General features: G+C 35.5%; 1 protein-coding gene across 1 annotated transcript in view; it reads left to right on the top strand.

Moving 5' to 3' along the window:
• Positions 1 to 22,727, top strand: part of MGAT4C (MGAT4 family member C) — a 756,879-nt gene that overhangs the window by 351,807 nt on the left and 382,345 nt on the right. The window contains exon 3 of the mRNA XM_060413993.1: positions 9,020 to 9,080. The gene's annotated coding sequence lies outside the window, so the exon portion shown is untranslated. The remainder of the gene's footprint in view (positions 1 to 9,019; positions 9,081 to 22,727) is intronic.

Below are 22,727 nucleotides of genomic sequence, written 5' to 3'. Positions count from 1 at the left end.
CAAAAACTAGCCACACTACATCCCATGGCCAAAGCACTTGCCTCTGCAATGGCCCACACCCTGCTGAGTGTGCTTCTCTCTGAATCCAAACAAGTTCACCTCTTTCCTATCCTATCGCTGTGTCTCTAACTGAATATTTGCAATAAGACATCAGAACCTGAGCTTCATTAGGTCCTGAAGCCAGGCATCGTGGGTTTTGGCTGGGCTCAAGTCCCAGGAGAGAGCAGCTGAAGGACAGAAGGAAAAATGTGCTAAGGAATCCCCTTCATAACCTGCCAGAAAATCTTCTAAATACCTGACCTGTGCTCACAATTTTCATTGGCCTGATCCTTGGCACAAAGACCATTAAGGACAGAAGAACCCCCACCAGCTTGGGTAACAGCTACTAGAGTGCAGAGGATAGTGGATCCTTCAGGACACACTGAGGAGTAGCCTCTCCAGAGTCCCTCAATTGCACCCACTGCCACTCACGGGGGTTGGGGGGAGAGGGTTCTAGGAAATAAGGAAAGAGAGATTGTAAAGGAATTAAGAGATTGTAAAGAAATTAAGGCATATGTCCTTCCAGCCATAGGCGTGAGGACCTCCTATCTTAACCGGAAGTCTTATGGAATCTGAGACTGAGCCACATGAGCTTTCTGCTGAGTTTGTTTTTTGCTGTCCCAGTTGGTTTCCAGCACACTGGGCTTCTTATCGCCCACCCTGTGCTGGGTTTTCTTCCTGTTCCACTTCCACTGTGGGAGCTTTTGCTGAGTTGGGTTCCTGCTGTGCTTGGCCTCCTCTTTGCAGGGGCCACGCAGAGGTTGTTTCAGCCAGGTTAAATTGGAGTCACGGCACCATAGATGTTGGGAGAGTGTGTAATTTCTTCTGTTCTGTCTCCTCACAACAAAAATTTGAAATGACAGACCAGCATTACAGCCCTTGGACAGACCGTGTCACAGCTCTAGGACAGATCAGTGTTACAGCTCCATGTTACAGCTCAGTTTTATTTAGAAAATAAAGGAAAATACATCCTCGAGGTGTGAGGGCATGCTGACCCAAAAGACGAGAAGAGAAGAGAGAGAGGAGCCCTTTGGCTCCTCTTTTTATATGTTTTTCCTCCCCTCCTGGGCCTGCCCTATGTAAACTGAGATAGCCAGGAGTGCTGTCTGTTCTACCTGATATCCTCACTCTGGTCCTTGGACCTTCCTTTGTCCTACTTTTGTGGATTTTTCCTTCCTTGTCTTTTAGCCACCTCCATTCTAGACTCCGTTTTTCTATTCTAACTGCCTAACAACTGGAAATGGAGATCATAGATATTAGTCAGATGTTACAAACTTTCCATTAAGCAGCATGAATAAATTCTGGAGATCTAATATACCAAGTGATAACCACAGTTAACAATACTACTTTTGTTACCTAAAATTTCCTAAGAGGGTAGATCTTTAATATTCTCATCTCACACACACACAAATAATAACTGTGAATCTGTGGATATGTTAATTAGCTTGATTGAGGTAATCATTTAACAATGCATATGCATATCAAACTATCACATTGTAAATTTAAGTATATACTAATTTTGTCAATTATGTATCTCAGTAAAGCTGGAGTGAGGAAGAAACTTAAGGCCAGTAACAATTTTATGAATGATGTTCTTACATTTTTGAAAAATGAGTATATTACCTGGAATGTATATGTGGTAATTATATTAGTATATCTAAAATACTTTGTGTTAAAAGTTTCAAAAGAAAAAAATTAAAGTCTGAGATTGTGATGCATAAGTAATGGAGTATTTTTCATGATTTCATTAGTATTCTTCTTAGGAATTTTTATAGAACTGAAAGAGATTTTTAAGCTAAAAGAGATGTATGTACCTATAAATAGTTATCCCAAAAGTCACAAACTAAATAGCAGCAAGCTGTTATTTGATAGCCAAAGATGTCACATAATTAATCCAATGGACAGTAGCCTTCTCTTGGGAAATCTTGTTTGGTCCTTTAGAAGTTATCCCACCATCACCCTTATACAGACATACTCACTGAGGAAAAAGACAGCTTTATTGCTGACTATTTAACACTTAAAAGAAGTGACATTTTCTCAATTAAGCCTTTTGTATTTTAGGTATTTTAAAACACACTTGGTTAGTCTCTATTCAATGTATATAAGGTACAATCAATTGAAAGCTTTCTGATACTTCTAAAAGACTAACAAGAAATAGTAGAGAAAAAGAATTTAGTTTTGTTTAACTGTCTTAACAACGTTTGGCAAAAACATTTAAAGTGCTATTTTTCAAAGTCAGTTTATTTTGGGGGAGTGGGGACAGGTAAGCTTTTCTTCTTTGGAGTAGCAAAACTGTCAAGGAGTGAAAAAAAAAAAGTAACCTTTTAGTTCTTAGGGCCTTATCTAATCAATTTAAAACAAATTCTTTTTTGAGAATAAAAATAAGTTTAACATAAAACACTAAAATGGATTTAAAAGAGTGCAAATATAGTTTCTTTTCAAATTATATTCACTTTTTCTTTGAACAGACATCTCAAATTTAGTGAGAGAACCCATATCCTTCTTAAAAGGTTATTTCCTTGATTTATTTATTTTTTATTTATTTATTTTACCATATCTGTTCAATTTTCTTGAAGAGATTGTCTTTAAAATTCATGCTATGTTTGGGGAAAAGAGGGTATAGGGGTAAATTGGAGAATCTACAATTCTCATTTTATTCTGGAAGATAATTCTGTTTTCAGAGTGGAACAGGTATCAGGAAAATTTAGCAAAGAAACAGAACGAAGAAATGGTACAGTTGCCAAACTTCTCCCAATACAGGTCATCACTGCATGGATTCATTGTTTGGTTTAAAAAGAATAGTGAAAACAGCAAGCATTCAATTCAAATGTAAGAACACACGCACCTAAAAAACTGATTTATAAGACAAAGAATGAATGCATCCCTTCAGCTAGATTTAGCTTCAGTGCCTGCTTTCTCAGTCCTGTCTGTCTCTGTGTAACCCCAAGAACTGTAGCCCACCAGATTCCTCTGTCCTTAGAGTGATCCAGGGAAGAATACTAGAGTGGTTGCCATTTCCTACTCCATTGGATCTTCCTGACCCAGGGATTGAACCTGTGCCTCTTGCATCTCCTGCATTGGCAGGCAGATTCTTTACCACTAAAGCACCTGGGAAACCCCTTAGCGTCAGTAGCTTTACACTAAGAATGATTGAATGAAGTTTCATTAGAGTTGAAAAGAAGGTGGTCAGGGACTGGTGGTAGGTAAGACGAAGATTCATCAAGTGCTGATGAGGAAGTATTTGAAAGCAGACAGATTATAAAAGCAAATCTTTCGTCTTCATATGTGTATCTAGAAATACTTTAGGTTTATCTTTGTACTTGCTATTATAAATTCACAGTTCTTGATATTTCAAACCATGAGTTCAAGTCCTGAGGTTCCCTTGTTTATTGTTGGTGCAGTAAATTTAAAGGAAATTATGTAATAAAAATTATTTTGCCAAGACTTATTTATTTCAGTAAAAACAAGACAGTTGTATGACATAGTTAAAAATGGATACTTTTCATAAGAGGAAAGAAAAACTGTATTTTTTCCACTTACCTTACTAATGGATCATTTCATTGTTTAAGGTGGCAATAGAATCATCTAAATATAGTTATTCAGTTTCAGCTCTGAAAATGTTTCACATAAGATATAAGTTGAAGTTATAAGTCAGTTTCTAGTATAGCTCTTTTTAACAGTCCTTCTAAAGCTAGTGGATATGTCATTTTTGCATCCTTCCCTTCTTATTTTCTGCTTCCTGAAACCTGAAAATGCTGGGATTGAAGTAACAATATTCCAAACAACTTAAAGGTAGAAATCATTTGCTTTGTGTGGATAATCAGAAGCATTCCTGGTTCTTTGATGACCACAAAGCTGCCAAGCAGCCCAGAACTTCTTATTTCAGTCTCACCTGAACTATCTCTGTATCTATCCATCTAGCTGTCTGTCTATATTTGTGGTTATTATTATCTGTGCTGTTTGCATTTGGACCTCATCTAACTTCTGGAAACAGTCATGATGATGAGGATAGCACTGAACACAGTACACTCTGTTTGCACCAACCTTTCTTAAAATTTGATAATTTCAATAGACAGTTTTCATTTGCTGATTCCTATGAATCAGTTGCTCCAAACACATGGTTCCTGCCAATTCCACATTATTTATTCATCAGATATTTATTGAGTCTGGCATTGCTTTAGGTGCTGGAGATAGTAGCAGGAGAAAAAACTTTTCCTCTACCCTATAAGGTTTAACACTGGGACTCTCAAATTAAATTGACAAAAAAAAAAGTTAAACAGATTTATTTTATTTTTATGTGTTTGAAGCCTCCATAGAAAAAAATTGGGTTCCCAAGCAATGGTTAGACTTGGAAGCTTATATTTTTAACAAAAGGGAATACACTGTGGGCTAGACAAAGAAAGGGAAATTTGGATTTCTGGGAGGGTAAATATAAGGGGAAATTAGTGGAAAGTAAAGGCTATTTTAGTAAGCTTTTTGTTTGTTTTGTGGGTTTTCATTTGTGATTTTGCTTTATTTTTGGTGATGACTCGTCTTAATGTTGATTCTCCATCTTCTTCATGGCAGTAAAAATCTCTCAGAGAAAGGATTTCGGGCAGTCCTCATTTCTCTGAAGTTTCTGTCTTTAGTCACAGAAGGGAAGTTCTAAGAAGGCTTCTTTCTGGGTCTGTTGATTCTCAATTACCTTCAGCTCAGAATAATCCATGTTCAAAAGTGGCATATGACAAGATGGTGTATTCTGAGTTCCTACAGGATAAATTATAATACAAAAACAAACAGGGCCTCTGCCCCTTGAGGGACCTAAACTGGTAATAATTTTTGTCAATAATGTTAGAAGCACATATAGAATAGAATCTGTGGCACTTGCTAGAAAAGAGAGAAACTCATCAGCATCAGATAGTGTTAAAGGAGGTAGGGAGGGTAGCAGGGCTAGGAATGAAACAGCAGGTACAATTCTCTCAACAACAAAAAAGTCTTTAGCAAAGAATAATTATCAACCCTAAAAAAGGCACTGCATATTTCTTAAAGGATATTCTAAAATGAGATAGAAAGTGGACAAAGAAACATGTGAGAAAGATCTGATAATGTAAGATTTGTTACTAGCAAAGAAATAGTGGAAGCCTTGTGTGTTTAAGGGAAACAAAAATTTGATGCCTGGAGTGTCTTGGACATGGCATGTACTGTGTATGTGAATGTGTGTGTGTGTGTGTGTGTGTGTGTGTGTGTGTGTGTGCATACACAACAGGAAAGTATAATCAGAAAGGCCGTAAGAAGGAGTGTGAATTTTAGATTTTTATTTAGGTATGATAGAAATCCATCAGAGTGTTGCTGATTGTAGATTTATCTGAGATAGATAAACATTTCTACATATGTTTTGCAAATACTAATACAAATGAATTTAGGAAATGGAATAATCATATCTAGTTGGGAAGACAAAGAAAAATAAGCATCGTTACAGATTTTTCTTTAAAATAGACTTTGTTTGATTTTCAAGGAGACAGATGTCCAATTCATTCTTTAAAGTCTACCTGAAATGCATCTTTCTATTTTTTTTTTAAGTTACTCTGATTTTATCTGCTTTATGCGTCCTACCTTGCTAAAATAGTTTTTCTCCTATTGCCCCAAAGTTCTTTGATCTTTAATATCCTCTTAGATTATAGTAGAGATTTATTATATCTCTCTAAGCTCCAGGTACTCTAAAACTACTCTATTACAGCACTATTCACACAGGGCTTAAGGATAAAAGTTCTGGATCCAGACTATCTGGTTTGAATCTGTGCTCTCCATATACTATGAGGATTGGGCAAATTACTGAACTTCTATTTGCTCTAATTTTTTCATGTGTAAGAGAAGAATAACAATATTATCTATAAATGAATTAATACATGTAAGTAGTAAAAAGCAGTGTCTGATAAATAAATATGCTAAAATATATATTAACTCTTTCTCTTATGATTACTATTGCATTTTAGCTATACTGGAGATGACATATGATTTGTGTGACCAAACAAACTCCCCTTATAAAACATACCAGATAACAATCACAGAGACATCTGCTACAAAGTTCACCCCAACAGAGATTACAGTATTCACTTTTCAACTTTAGAAACATTCTTCTAACTAATCAGAATGCGATTTCAAAATGTAAACTTGATCATAGTTGTCTGTTTTTAAATGCTTCAGTTTCTCTTTTCTTTAGAAAATTCTCTGTGACTTGAGCAGCCCTCATCATTGATATCATCATAGATGACTAGCATTGTCTGTTTCATCCTCATCACCATTGATCCTTTCCATGTCCTAAAGCTTGTGCTGGGTTTCCCTGGTGGCTCATCTGGTAAAGAAGCTGCCTGCAATGTGGGAGACCTGGGTTTGATACATGGATTGGGAAGATCCCTTGGAGAAGGGAAAGGCTACCAACTCCAGTATTCTGGCCTAGAGAATTCCATGGACTCTATATCCATGGGGTCACAAAGAGTCAGACATGACTGAGCAACTTTCACTTTCAAGGCTTGTACTGAATATTTTATCTACAGTTTTTTCTTTTAATCCTCACAAAATCTCATGAAGTGAATATTTTTAATCTATTCATTTATGAAATGGGGAAACTGAGGGTAAGAGAATTTAGACTACTTGCATAAATCATATAATTTCCAAGAGATAGAGCCAGATTTCAAAGCCTGAGAGTCTGATACCAGAGCCCGTGGCATTGAACTTAAGTTATATTACCTCTCCATAAACATGTTGATTAGAAGAAAAATGAACTATATGATTAAATGCCTTTTCTTACCTTTTTGCTACATTTCAGTCTCATTTCCTGCCCCCTCCCACATCACTGTGTACAATGCAGACCTTCTGATATTATTTTCTTTGCACTGAAATGTTTATTTTGTCTCTCAACTTTCACACACGCTGGACCCTCTTCCTGGGGCATTTTCCCTTGTGCGATTTCCCCGAATGATACCTCATCTTCTATGAAGTAATAACTTGAATGGCACTTGTTCTGTTACACTTTTTATTATCTACTCCACATGGCTCAGACAGTAAAGTGTCTGCCTGCAATGCAGGTGACCTGTGTTCTATCCCTGAGTCAGGAAGTCCTGGAAAAGGAAATGACAACCCATTCCAGTACTCTTGCCTAGAAAATCCCTTGGACAGAGGAGCCTGTTAGGCTACAGTCCATGGGATTGCAAAGAGTTGGACATGACTGAGCAACTTCACTTTCTTACCACTTTTATTTGTTGCCCCATTCTGTTCACACAGTTATAGTGTTGATCACATTCTAAGAATCAGTTTACATTTCTGAGTCTCCCAACTAGACTGTAGGTTCTATTAAGACAAATAAATATCCACCTTCTATACTGCTGAATTACTACTGTATTGTCACATAATAAATGCTTGAGGATATAAAGGAAAACTTGCAACAGATGGAGTTAGACAAGGAAGACTTTATTCAGACTATTGCAAAAGGGGGAGATATTGAACCTAACTGCTGAAATACAGGGTAAGGACTTTTTAAAGGTTGGGATGAGCTGGTGAAAAACTACTAGAAGATATTGAGGAGAAGTTAGTCAGTGTGATGAGGTCATCTGTGCTTGTCACTAGTGCTTACTATTAGGCTCAGATCCACATGTAAAAACTGGGAGATGAGGTGCTATCTTTCTTGATAATTACAGCTCAAAAGAATGGCTCCCAAGTCTTTGAGAAAGACATTCCTGGGTCGTTAAATCTGGTGAGACATTAGGAAAAGATCTCAAAGGGCCAGAGCAATAATTCACAATTGCAAGCTTAAAGTAAATGCTCTGAGAAAAGGGAGGTCAGGAAGAAACTTGTGTGAAGTTTAGTGAAGCCAAAGGGAATTGTAAGGCCAACTTAGTCAAGATCTATTTGTTAGATAAATGGATAATAAATCAGAAAATTTGACCACTTCATACTACAGTTAAAAAAAAAAAAGCGTGACATGTACTGATTGAGAACTTTTGCATGACTTTGTATTTATAGTTTAGATACACACATGACTTTTGCTTTTAAAATATTCAATCTAATTGTTCTGATTACCTTTGCATATTTTTCTAAATCATAAAAATAAACTAACATTATTATAATATAGTACTTCACAAGTAGATTAATGTTTTGGTTGAATATTTTAGTTCTCAAATACTGCAGTTTCTAAGAAATTACTGATGATGTTAGAGTGCATTGTAAATAAATAACTCAATATAAACATAGTCCTTGGTTAGAGCACAAATAATAATTTAAATGGTGTTTAATATTGCTTAAATTATTGTGGCTGTAAAGAACATCCATAATTAAAGAACATCCATAATTAAACCTGCGTAATTTCAAAGAAGGTAAACTTAACAGCTACATTAATATTCCCCAGAGTGTCACTGAATATGGTATTGGTTATGTTTTCAAAGTAGTTTTGCTTTCCTTTTTGGACATTAAGAATTTTATAAATCATTTGAAGTATAGGATAGCAGTTAGTTTAGCTATATATATATCATATTGTTCAGTTTAGTTCAGTAGCTCAGTCATGGCCAACTCTTTGGGACCCCATGAACTGCAGCATGCCCGACTTCCCTGACCATCACCAACTCCCAGAACCTGCTCAAGCTTATATTGTACATTCTTTAAATTATATATTTATATATATTTTTTCCTTTCCAGCATCACCCTTTCTCTCCCAATTCCAGAAGCCCAACCATGTGCATGTTTATAGAGGTTAATCTCAGGCCTGAATTTCATTAACTGACCATATCCATAGTTGAATTCTACAGTAATGAGTTCATTGGGCAGAAATTTTACAAAGGTATGGGGGGAAGGGTGGGGTAAACATTATCTACATTTGAAAGGACCAAATTTACAAATCAGTAGCTTTAATGAAATTTTTTTCCCCTTGATTAACTGGGGGTTTATTTGCATGCATTCTAAGTGGCAGTGCATGGGAAACTAAGATTTTTGTTATTCTGGTTTAACACAGACTCACCCAGAAAGCACAACCTTGATTTTGCATGAGAAGGACCATCGACAGAACCTAAAACGTGAGTCCTGTTGATTTATACTATTGAATTCTATGCAATATTACTGCCTTTGTAATAAGATATGGCATTAATGAAGATATATAATGAAAGTCTTGATTTACGTATTAAGTCTAGACTATAAGAGGTATAGGAAGTAAGAACTGATTTGTCTTCATATCAACTTAAGGAATTCTAGTAATCAGTAGATACTTAACTTTGAAGAAGATAATATATGTGTGCTTTCATTGATACTTAATTTAAAGCATATAGCTTTATATAGTTTTAATAGTCCAATTTATTTATGGCTGATAAAATACATAAATATATTCCATTACAAATAAACAGTTCCCATGCTATTTTATGCATTTTTTAATCTTTTCTATAATTATTATCCCTAAGTACATAGAGTATGTATTTAGTGTCTCAGTTTTTCTCTGAGTTTTTTCAAAAGGAATAAGGAGTTGTTTCAAGATAAAAAAGATTGGTGCACCTTTCTTCCTTGTTCGGCCACAGATCTTTCAGTTACTGACTAACTGTTGGCATCTCTTCTCCTGTTGGCTTCTGATAAGTCGTCTTTGATAACCTGCTGTTTTTTCTTGCACTTTGCCATGGCTACAACTCTAGGGTATCAGAACTGTCAAAAATAAAAGTAAAGAGTAGAGGCACAGAGCTTATGAAAGTTAGAGAAGACCTAAGGCCTGGTATCAGCTGATGAATTTCTCTGCTGGCAGGTAGTTTTCACTTTACCCCATTTGCTGTCACAGTGTACAGTACCTGAAATAATAAGGGAATTTTCCGCCAATAATGGACGATGGGGGCTGTTTGCTTTGTGAGAATCTGCCAAGGCAACATGCCATGTGGCTTTATCTTTGAAAGTGAGCATGAAACAAGCTTGCCTGGCTGCAGATAAGCGACTTAGGAGGAATCCTATTCAGATATACCTGTCACTAATTTATCTGGAGGTTTTGTGATTCATACATACTGCTCTGCGTGCGATGAAGCATTAAATTGGTTTCCTCTGGGAGCAGGTCACATTCAGGGGTCGTCAGGCCTGTGCTGTGGAATGGTGCATGCTTGATTCATATAACCTCTCACTACTGAATTTTTATCTGTTAGAAGGCTGGTAGTGTGAACATATGTTAGATGATCTCTTGCAAAGTTTGAACATCAAAGAGACTGACAAAAAATTTATCTGTTAATATGCAAGTGTTTGTAATAAAAAATTAATCAACTTTTCTGCTGTTAGCACAGTCATTTATTCTGATAATTGAGTACAGATATGTTTCCCTATAATGGCCTTACTCTTGATGAGTGTATTTCTGTGGCTCCTTTATTTATTGAAACACAGGGATGTGTACTTAACTGCATTACTGTATGGTTTTAAAAAAATGCACAGTTTATTTGAAACAGGTCTCATGAAAGAAAAACTTTAGGAAACAAACAGTTTTCCCATTTAAAATATAGTTTTCTACTGTGGCAATTCTACCTTATTACTCTATATATTTTGAAAGACAATGGCATACCTTGGAAAATGAGACAGATAGTGTTTCAAATTTGAAAGGAATATAAAATAAAGATATTTAAGAAATGCAAGAACAAAACAAAAAAAAAAAAACCCTATTCTTCATTTTATTATTTCCATGATGGGGTACATAAAACTAAAACCTAATATCTTCCCTTGGGTTTTTAACTGTGCTCCATTTTGTGTAAAATTAAGTCAATAAATGACAAAGAAGTAGTTAAATGAAAGCAAACTATGAAATATTTCTAAAGTGTTTTTAGCATGCATGACAACAGTCTTAACAGTGGGTAAATTGGCAATATAAACTGATAGGTTTATTTTTTTAATTTAAAATTGTTTCTTCTGTATCACAATTCAAAAAAAAGAACAAAAAACTTTGTCATTTCATGAAATAGCAAAATGAAAGCTCTTACAACTGGATGAACATGATGACTTTGTGCTGCTTTTATATGGTATAAGTATTTTGATTTTGTCCTAGTTGTAAACATGTGGAACATTTAATATAAAACTGGAATTTTCTTATTAATGAGTTAAAGCATAATTAGGCTATTATTGTAGGAACCAATGGGTCAATTATGCATAATTGATAATATTCAAATAAAATATTCTTCAAACTTCACAATCCATAATTCAGCTGTGATCTTAAAATCTTGTAAGGTTTCATAATAAACAGGAGTGTGAAATAAATATATTTAAGAATATTATTTTAAGACTTCGAAACAGTCTACTAAGCATTTTGGGGGGGTGGTGGGAAAAAGAAAAGTAGTTCATGAAACTAAGGGAAAAAATGCTATTATAGTATAAACAAAGTACACATGATTATGCATATTTCTGCTCCCTTCTCCACACTCTATTTTTTTGTCTATAGACAATAAAACAATATGTAAACTTTTAATTTCCCATATGTTTATTAAAATCTACTATATGCCTCTCTATGAGATATTTTCTTAATTTCTTTTAAGAAAAATCTTTTAAAATACAGACTAAACTTACATTATTTTGAGAGTAATTAAAATGAATCATTTTGTTAGAGACATTTAAAGGATCTAACAAGCATTTTGCTGCTTAGATTATAATGGTACTTTTAGACATTTTTCTGTATCTATCATCAGTTTTTCCTCTGTCCTGATTTTTAATGATATATTTCAGGTGTACAGCATTATAATTTAACATCTCTATACACTACAGAGAAATCACCACCAGAAGTCTAATTACAATCCAGCTCCACTCAGTTGAACCTGGTTTGCTTATTTTGGCTACTCTCAAATTCCTTCCCCTTAAATAATGACTAATCTTATCTCTGTATCTATATGTTTATTTACTTTTTTCAGATTTAACTTATAAGTGAAATCACAAGATATTTGTATTTTTTTGTCTGACTTTTTAAACTTAGCATTATTCCTTTAAGGTTCATCCATGTTGTGGCAAGTGGCAGGATTTCATTCTTTTTATGGCTGAGTAGTAAATGGCACCCCACTCCAGTACTCTTGCCTGTAAAATCCCATGGACGGAGAAGCCTGATAAGCTGCAGTCCATGGAGTTGCAAAGAGTCGGACACGACTGAGTGACTTCACTTTCACTGTTCATTTTCATGCATTGGAGAAGGAAATGGCAACCCACTCCAGTGTTCTTGCCTGGAGAGTCCCAGGGATGGGCGAGCCTGATGGGCTGCCTTCTATGGGGTCACAGAGTTGGACACGACTGAAGCGACTTAGCAGCAGCAGTAGCAGTTTTCTATTGCATAAATATACCACAGTTTCTTTATCCATTCTTTTATTTATGGACATGTATGTTGTTTCCACATCTTGACTATTTAAAATAATGGTGCAGTGAGCATAGGGGTATGTATATCTTTTTGAATTAGTATTACCTTATTACCCAGAAGCGGAATAGCTGCATCATATTATAGTTCTATTCTTAACTTTTTGAGGAATTTCCATAACTATTTTCCATGACTTCACTATTTTACAGTCCCATCTACAGTGTATGAAGAGTCCTGTTTTCTACATACTCTCCAACATTTGTTATTTCTTATCTTCTCAATAATAGCCATACTTTTTGTCTATGCTTTATGTGGTGAGTGAAGCAAAGTGAAGTCGCTCAGTCGTGTCCGACTTTTGCGACCCTGTGGACTGTAGCCTATCATGCTCCTCTGTCCATGGGATTTTCCAGGCAAGAATACTGAAGTGGGTTGCCATTTCCTTTGCCAAGGATCTTCCCCACCCAGAACCTGGGTCTCCTGCATTGTAGGCAGATGCTTTTACCGTCTGAGTCTGCTTCAGTTCAGTTCAGTCGCTCAGTCGTGTCCGACTCTTTGAGACCTCATGAATCGCAGCACACCAGGCCTCCCTCTCCATCACCAACTCCAGGAGTTCACTCAGATTCATGTCCATCGAGTCAGTGATGCCATCCAGCCATCTCATCCTCTGTCGTCGCCTTCTCCTCCTGCCCCCAATCCCTCCCAGCATCAGAGTCTTTTCCAGTGAGTCAACTCTTCGCATGAGGTGGCCAAAGTACTGGAGTTTCAGCTTTAGCATCATTCCTTCCAAAGAAATCCCAGGGCTGATCTTCAGAATGGACTGGCTGGATCTCCCTGCAGTCCAAGGGGCACTCAAGAGTCTTCTCCAACACCACAGTTCAAAAGCATTAATTCTTTTGTGCTCAGCCTTCTTCACAGTCCAACTCTCACATCCATACATGACCGCAGGAAAAACCATAGCCTTGACTGCTGCTGCTGCTGCTGCTGCTAAGTCGCTTCAGTCGTGTCTGACTCTGTGCGACCCCATAGATGGCAGCCCACCAGGCTCCCCCGTCCCTGGGATTCTCCAGGCAAGAACACTGGAGTGGGTTGCCATTTCCTTCTCCAATGCAGGAAACTGAAAAGTCAAAGTGAAATCGCTCAGTCATATCCAACTCCTAGCAACCCCATGGACTGCAGCCTACCAGGCTCCTCTGTCGGTGGGATTTTACAGGCAAGAGTACTGGAGTGGGGTGCCATTGCCTTCTCTGAAAGCCTTGACTAGACGGACATTAGTCGGCAAAGTAATATCTCTGCTTTTGAATATACTATCTAGGTTGGTCATAACTTTTCTTCCAAAGAGTAAGCGTCTTTTAATTTCATGGCTGCAATCACCATCTGCAGTGATTTTGGAGCCCAAGAAAATAAAGTCTGACACTGTGTCCACTGTTTCCCCATCTATTTCCCATGAAGTGATGAGTCTGCTTACACAACTTTAATGCATCTCTTCAAAAAAGTATTTTCTAATAGTCTAATGTAGTCAATCTCTTATAGACTTCTTTGATCTCATAACATTTGCCATAATATTTAATTATTTCCCCTATATTTCATAAATATGAATTATATAGATAATATGCTATATATATATTGAGAGCAAGAGAATATTATATACTTGTTTGTATCTCTTCTACAAAACTAAGCATAATTTCAAGTATCTATGATAGTGCCTTGAATATGAGTCAATAAAATTTGAGTGAATAAAATCATATCATAAAACCAAATAATTCCATAAATAAGAACATAAGGAATATAATGTATATATTATATACATAGAAAAAAAGTTATATAATTACTGGTTTATTTAACAAAATAATTGCAAATGTATGCAGGTCAGGAAGCAACAGTTAGAACTGGACATGGAACAACAGACTGGTTCCAAATAGGAAAAGGAGTACATCAAGGCTGTATATTGTCACCCTGCTTATTTAACTTCTATGCAGAGTACATCATGAGAAATGCTGGACTGGAAGAAACACAAGCTGGAATCAAGATTGCAGGGAGAAATATCAATAACCTGATATGCAGATGACACCACCCTTATGGCAGAAAGTGAAGAGGAACTAAAAACCCTCTTGATGAAAGTGAAGGAGGAGAGTGAAAAAGTTGGCTTAAAGCTCAACATTCAGAAAACGAAGATCATGGCATCCGGTCCCATCACTTCATGGCAAATAGATGGGGAAACAGTGGAAACAGTGTCAGACTTTATTTTGGGGGGCTCCAAAATCACTGCAGATGGTGACTGGAGCCATGAAATTAAAAGACGCTTACTCCTTGGAAGAAAAGTTATGACCAACCTAGATAGCATATTCAAAAGCAGAGACATTACTTTGCCGAGTAAGGTCCGTCTAGTCAAGGATATGGTTTTTCCAGTGGTCATGTATGGATGTGAGAGTTGGACTCTGAAGAAGGCTGAGCACCGAAGAATTGATGCTTTTGAACTGTGGTGTTGGAGAAGACTCTTGAGAGTCCCTTGGACTGCAAGGAGATCCAACCAGTCCATTCTGAAGATCAGCCCTGGGATTTCTTTTGGAAGGAATGATGCTAAAGCTGAAACTCCAGTACTCTGGCCACCTCATGTGAAGAGTTGACTCATTGGAAAAGACTCTGATGCTGGGAGGGATTGGGGGCAGGAGGAGAAGGGGACGACAGAGGATGAGATGTCTGGATGGCATCACTGACTCGATGAACGTGAGTCTGATTGAACTCTGGGAGTTGGTGGTGGACGGGGAGGCCTGGCCTGGTATGATTCATGGGGTCGCAAAGAGTCGGACACGACTGAGCAACTGAACTGAACTGAACTGTACTGAACCTATACAGACAGAGAAGTTGGCAAGCTTGACATAGTACCTTCTGCACAACGCAGCTGAAGCCTACAAAAACCTATTAGATATTAAGTGCCATGGAATCCATAACTAGTATTGTCTTAGAATAATTACAAATTTTTTCTGTGGCTATTTTTAAAATAGTTTAAAAAGAAGCAAAAATATCTATGATTTTTAGAGACATCCATTTACTTTATAAGCACTTACTGAGAATTGTCTATGTGTGAAACTGTGCAGAGGTCTAGGAGATTTATTATTGTAAATGGTTAACTCTCACCTCATGAAATCAATATTTATAGTCAGAAAGTTCCATTTATACTTTTAAAAATATAGTAGAACAGAAGTGAAAATGTTAATAGCATTCAGCAGAATTAGAGTTTGTTTTCAGCTGAGGGAAATAATAGCAGCATATTGCAGAGGTTAATTTGACACTAATCTTTGAAGAAAGCTGAAGGAATTCTTGGCGCAGGGGATAGCATAAGTAGAGGCATGATAAAGGTGTTTTGTAAGAATTAGTTGTTCATTTCACCAGGTATATCAACTAAATGTAAGAGGATATATTAAGTTGTTTGGTAGATGTTATGGATGGAAATTATATCTGAAAATAGTTTAGGACAAGATTGTGGAAGATTAAACATTAGTTTAAGAGATTAGGATTTTGTTGGCATATAGTTATGTCCTTGGGTCATGTTCAATCTCTTATTATCTTAGAAGCATATAAAAAATAAGAATGTGATTATTTTGAATGATAATTTACACAGAAAAATTTGGCATTAGGTAATAAAAGATCTCTCTTTTGTTTGTGCTATACATTTGTATACATACATATATTTACATGTATGCCCTAACACACACAGGGGTGTTTGTCTGTCTGTATGTGTGCATAGATAGATGTGCACCACTTAATCTGGCTTTATCTGACAAAACACCTTAGAGGAGAAGTCAGTGTCATGCATGGAAACTACTAATGACTTTAACAAATACTCAATAAACTCATAAAGCAAGGAAACATGAAATAAAACAGCAGTAATGAAAGGCTTCCCTGGTGGCTCAGTAGTAAGGAATCTGTTGCAATGCCAGAGATGCAGGTTCAATCCTTGAGTCAGGAAGATCTCCTGGAGAAGGAAATGGCAACCTACTCCAGTATTCTTGGCTGGGAAATCCCGCGGACAGAGGAGTTGGCGGGCTGTGGCCCATGAAGTCACAGAAGAGTCGAAGAAAACTTAGTGACTAAACAACAAACAAATGAAGGGAATATCTTTCAGAGAAACACTTGGGGGAAAACTCACAAGAATGATAACTTGTAAAATATTAATAAGAAAAGAGAAACCAAATATCTTTTTACACTCGAACTGATGTTTATTTATTTATTCTACTTTTTATTGGGGTATAGTTGATTTACAATGTTGTGTTAGTTTCAGGCATACAGCAAGTGAATCAGTTATGCATGTACATATAACCATTCTTTTTTAAGATTCTTTTCCCATATGGGCTATTACAGAGTATTGAGTAGAGTTCCCTGTGCTCTCCAATAGGTCCTTATTAGTCATCAGTTTTATATATAGTGGTGTATATATGTCAGTCAATCCCAGTCTCCCAATTTATCCCTCTCACCTTTATGCCTTAGTAACCATCAGTATATTTTCTACATCTGTGACTCTACTTTCTGTTTTATAAATATATTCATTTGTGCAAAAGTCAAAGTGTTAAATTAAACCTTGATGATTAAAAAACCATGATACCTATAACTGATTACTTCCCTAAATGTATTCTTTGTAGCACATACAATGCAAGATATAAATAGGAATTTTGTGATTATTTTATTTTTTGTGATTGATAATTTCAAGTAAATTTGGCCAATTTTGTATCAAGTACCTGTTTTAGAAATGGAAAAATCACAATGGCCTATTAAAACTATGACAAATTCTTACACTAATAAATTTGTTGGTGTTTAACTCAGTATTTACCAAATTAGTTCAACTAGGGAATCCTTATTTCAAGGCCACGATCTTTCCATGATTCTATGTTGCCTCAATACAAATTTACAGTATTATTTTCTGAAAGCATTTACAGTAGGAAAGTAAATGCAACCTTTAGTTTTGTTATTTTTGAACTATTTAAGAATCTTGGCATATTTCAAGATCACAAAGTTATTCTCCATATTTTCTTCTAAAATTTTTTTACTGCTAGCTTTATGTTTAGTCTTACGAACCAGCTAAATAACTTTTGTATTGAAAAAGTAGAGATCAATAATAATTTTTAAATACAAATATCCAGTTAATTCCAGCATCATTTCATAAATATTTTTCTGTCCCATTGAGTTGGCTCAGGTCTTTTTCCAAAATTAGTTGAAAATAACTGAGATTTTTATTGTCCTATTGATCTTTTTGTGTATTATTAAATTCTTAAAATATGCTATGGACATTTCTATTACTGCGGATTAGGAGCAAGCTTTGAAATGTTAGTGTAACTCTACCAAATGTTTTCATTTTAAAGATTATTATGAATATTCCAGATTCTTTTCCATTTCATCTTAGAATTAGTTAATATTCTCTTGATATTTTGACTGAAATTATATTAAAGCTAACAAGTCAGAAAATCTGGCATCTTAAAAATATTGAGTGTTCTCATTTATAAAGATAGTATAGCTCTCCCTTTATTTAGGTCTTATTTTATTTCTCTCTGAAGCAGTCCTACTTTTCATAAGAGAGATCCTACAGATATTTGCTAGACTTATTTCTACTTGATATATGTTGATACTATCATTAATGGAAATATTTTTAAAAGTTTATTTCTCATTGCTAGTATATAGAAATATATGCAATCATTTTTTATACCAATCTGTATCCTGTGAGCTTGCTAAATTTACTTATTACTCCAAGTAATTACTCTAAGTAGATTCTGGAGGCTTCTCTGTAAACACAGGCATATTATCTGATATTGTTTTTCATGCCAACTTTTGTATTTTTATTCCTTTGTCCAATTTATCTAGCTAGGACTTCCATTACAACATTAAGCAGAAATTATGAAAATGAATTCTTTAGTAATATTCTAAATGGTAGAAGAGAAACACTAAAAATATGATTTTAGGTTTCACATATATTCTTAATGGGATTGAGAGTTCTACTCTCTTTCTTGTTGTTTGGTCACTAAGTCGGGTCCAACTCTTTGCCACCCCGTGGACTGCAGCATGCCAGGCTTTCCTGTCTTTCATTATCTCCTGGAGTTTACTCAAAGTCATGTTCATTGAGTCCATGATGCCATCCAACCATCTCTTCCTCTGTCACCCCCTTCTTGTGCTGCCCTCAGTCTTTCCCAGCAGCACATATATTTTTGATGAGATGGAAAGAGTTCTGCTGTCTTCCTAGGATTTTAAAAGGCTTTATCATGAATGAGTGCTACATTTGAAATATTTTTTCTGCACCTTTTTGGACGATCTTATTATTTGTCTTCTCTATATTATATATATGGCAAGTTGCACTGATTAATTTCTGAATGCTAAACCAGTCTTGCATTCCTGGAATATATTCCAATTGATTATCATGCTTCATATCTTCAGCCTCTTTCATATATATGACTGGATATGATTTGCTAATATTGTCTTTAAAAAATTTGTGTTTATGTTTATAAGAAATACTGGATTATTAATTTCTTTCAAGTCTTTATATCTTTTGGTGTCAAAATATAAAATAAGCTTTGGAAGGGATTCTTTTCCTCTATTTTCTAAGTTTCTGTCCTATTTCTTCTTCAAGTAATTGATAAAATTCACTGGAATAGCTACTTAAAGAGCTATTTTAATAGCTATTTAAATAGCCTAGAATTTTCTTTATGGAAAAGTTTTGAAATGTAATTTCCTCAATGGGTTTGTGTGTTCAGTGGCTCAGTAGTGTCTGACTCTTTGTGACCCCAAGGACTGTAGCCCAACAGCCTCCTCTGTCAATGGGAGTCTCCAGGCAAGAATACTGGAATGGGTTGCCATTTCCTACTCCAAATTTCCTTAATAGATAAAAGGATATTCAGTTTATCTTTATTACTTTACATCAGTTATGGCAATTTATGTCTTTCAGAAAATTTGCCTATTTGTTTTCTAAATTATTGCATCTATTTATATAAAATTATTCATAAAATACTATTTTGAAATATTATAAAATTTTATTTTTGGTTAATCTGTAGTAGTGTTTGCCTCATTCTTAATATTGGTATTTTGAATTTATCCTTCTTTGTTTTCCACAAATATGGGTAATGATATAATAATTTTATTAACCTTTTCAAATATCTTTAACTTTGTTGATTTTTAAATATTTTTTTAATTTTCAAATTAATTGATATTAGTTTTCCATCTTCTAAATGTAGGAGATTAGATTATTATTTCTGTACTTCACCAATTTAAACTTAACATATTTTCTCCATGTGCTGCTTAAACTGTTACATGACCGTTCACATGGTCTGCTTTCATTCATGTACAGTTTGAAATGACATCCAAATTCTTTGTTTTCTTCTTTGAACCATGGATTATTTACAAGTTTGATCTTTAAATTCTAATTATTTGGAGATTTTTTAAATTGGTTCCTAATTAATAGCTTTATGGTAAAATAGTATACTGTACACTCTTAATTATTTGAAGTTTATTGGCAGTTGTTTTATAGTCCACTATATGGTGAATGCTCTATGTACTAAAAAGACTATATATCTCACAGTTTGGGAAATAGTGCTTTTAATGTCAATTAGTTAATATAAGCTGATAATTTTATAGGTTGGTTTTTTAGAATTTTGCTTTCAATTATCAAAACAGTGTTAAAATCTCCATGCAAAAGTGTAGATTCTTTCTTCAATTCTGTCAATTTTTGTCTCATGCATTTCAAAAATTTGCTATTAAGTACATATATAATTGGGTTTGTTATGTCTTCTAAATGAATTGACCCCTTTTATCACTATGAAGTATTTCTTTGGTGTCTGAGAATCCTCTGTCTTGATGTCTCCTTTGTCTCTAATTTTTTATCTCATTAAGTACAGGTCGGGGGTGGGGGACTTAAAGTGGTGTATTTTCAAGAGTGACTGGCTTTGAGTGGAAAAATTACTTCCAGCCAAATTTGCCTCACAGCTTACTGATGTCGTAACAGTAAGGGTTACAAAACTGAAAAGTTCTAGCAAACAAAAGGAGGGTAGGATGCCTAGGATTTTCGCATGGCCTAGGTGACATCGGGAAGATCGTATACCCTATAGTGTTGAGCCAGTGAGGAACTGGGGAGGGACTTGAGTGCTAGGGTAGAAATTGCTTATCGAAGTACACAGTGTGCCTGCCCACCAAACACCAGATCCTGCAAGGCAGTTATTAAAGCCTTGCTTCCCGCTTCACTTCATCTTCAAGTCCATTCTGTGGGTTTCAGCTGGTGGGCTTTATTTTCCACAGTGAATACTAAATAATCAAAGCATTAACTGAAAAAATTCTTATAGTATTATAGTATTATAATAATTACTATTTACAAATTAAAATATTTATTTAAAAATTTTGATTTTTTTGATTCAGTAATTTTTTAATACTCACCCACAGTAATTGAATTAAAATATCACCCAGACATTATTTTATGCAGAAAGGCATTTGAAAGGCTACAAGATAAAAATTGTCAGGATATGCATATCATATTTAAATGAGAGACTCTAAGGCAGGAGTAAATAATTGAAAGCCATATTTTGGAATCTGCAACTAATATGGACATTATTGGTCAATGTTTCACTTTACGCATTGAAAAATTAATTCTGTGAGAAGCCAAAATCTAGTTTCAAACACAAATATCATTAAGGTCTAGAGCATCAATGTTCTTTGTTCTACAAACTATTGGTATAAGGTCCTTGTGGAGACATCAAAACTGAAAGAAAGAAATAAAGGTTTAAAATATTTACTGATAATAGGAAAATGGAAAATATCAATGTAATACTATCCTTAACCAAGTTCCTAAATCTTCAAATCCATCATCTTTTCAGTTATAAAAATGATCATAATTCGTAAAGGAAAAGTCTCTATCTTCATGTTTCCTTCTAGCTTGGGGAAAAAAAAAAAAAAAAGACTGATTTCAATTCGGGTGTCATTGACTCAGAGCAAAATATTCTCAAGAGTAAAAGAGTAAGGGCTTAATTGTATAATGGAAAAGTGAGAAGAGAATAGCCAGAATAAATACCATTCATGTTAAACACCAAAATATTCTTCTAGGAGAGTAGACATACTTGTGTGATTATATACATAGAAGGAAAAAGAGCTATTTAGGCTATGTCCTTGTTCTTCAATGTTTACTCTCAATGTGATTATTCTTACCTTTTGTACCTTAGACCATGACTCCCATGCCCTTTAATTTAAAAAGCGTATGTCAAAAGCTTCATTATATTAATTATTTTAATAGGGTATGGAAGGGTTACTTAATCACACACACACAAAGACATGTAAGGGAAAAATTTTGGCAGAAAACAATTAGATTGAAATGCCAAGTTAAGCACTGCATTAGGATTGTGGCAATTAGCTCAGTTCAGTTCAGTCTCTCAGTTCTGTCCGACTCTGAGTCCCCAGGGACTGCAGCACACCAGGCTTCCTTGTCCATCACCAACTCCCAGAGGTTACTCAAACTTATGTCCATCAAGTCGGTGATGCCATCCAACCACCTCATTCTCTGCCGTCACTTTCTCCTCTTGCCTTCAATCTTTCCCAGCATCAGGGTCTTTTCAAATGTCAGTTCTCCACATAGGTGGCCAAAGTATTGGAATTTCAGCTTCAACATCAGTCCTTTCAATGAATATTCAGGACTGATTTCGTTTAGGATGGACTGGTTGGATCTCCTTGCTGTCCAAGGGAATCTCAAGAGTCTTCTCCAACACCACAGTTCAAAAGCATCAATTCTTTGGTGCTCAGCTTTCTTCACAGTCCAACTCTCACATCCATACATGACTACTGGAAAAACCATAGCCTTGACTAGATGGACCTTTGTTGACAAAATAATGTCTCTGCTTTTGAATATGCTATCTAGGTTGGCCATAACTTTTCTTCCAATGAGCAAGCGTCTTTTAATTTCATGGCTGCAGTCACCATCTGCAGTGATTTTGGAGCCCCCCAAAATAAACTCCGCCACTGTTTCCACATCTATTTGCTATGAAGTGATGGGACCAGATGCCATGATCTTAGTTTTCTGAATGTTGAATTTTAAGCCAACTTTTTCATTCTCCTCTTTTACTTTCATCAAGAGGCACTTTAGTACCTCTTCACTTTCTACCATATGGGTGGTGTTATCTGCTTATCTGAGGTTATTGATATTTCTTCTGGCAATCTTGATTCCAGTTTGTGCTTCATCCAGCCCAACATTTCTCATGATGTACTCTTCATACACGTTCAATAAGCAGGAGGACATTAAACAGCCTTATTGTACTGCTTTCCCTATTTGGAATCAGTCTGTTGTTCCATGTCCAATTCTCACTGTTGCTTCCTGACCTGCAGACAGATTTCTCAAGAGGCAGGTCAGGTGGTATGGTATTCCCATCTTTTG

The sequence above is a fragment of the Ovis aries genome, chromosome 3 (genome assembly GCF_016772045.2).
Source record: "Ovis aries strain OAR_USU_Benz2616 breed Rambouillet chromosome 3, ARS-UI_Ramb_v3.0, whole genome shotgun sequence".
In the NCBI taxonomy this organism is placed as follows: domain Eukaryota; kingdom Metazoa; phylum Chordata; class Mammalia; order Artiodactyla; family Bovidae; genus Ovis; species Ovis aries.
Note: the sequence above shows the minus strand (reverse complement) of the source record. Positions and strands in the feature narration are given on the sequence as shown.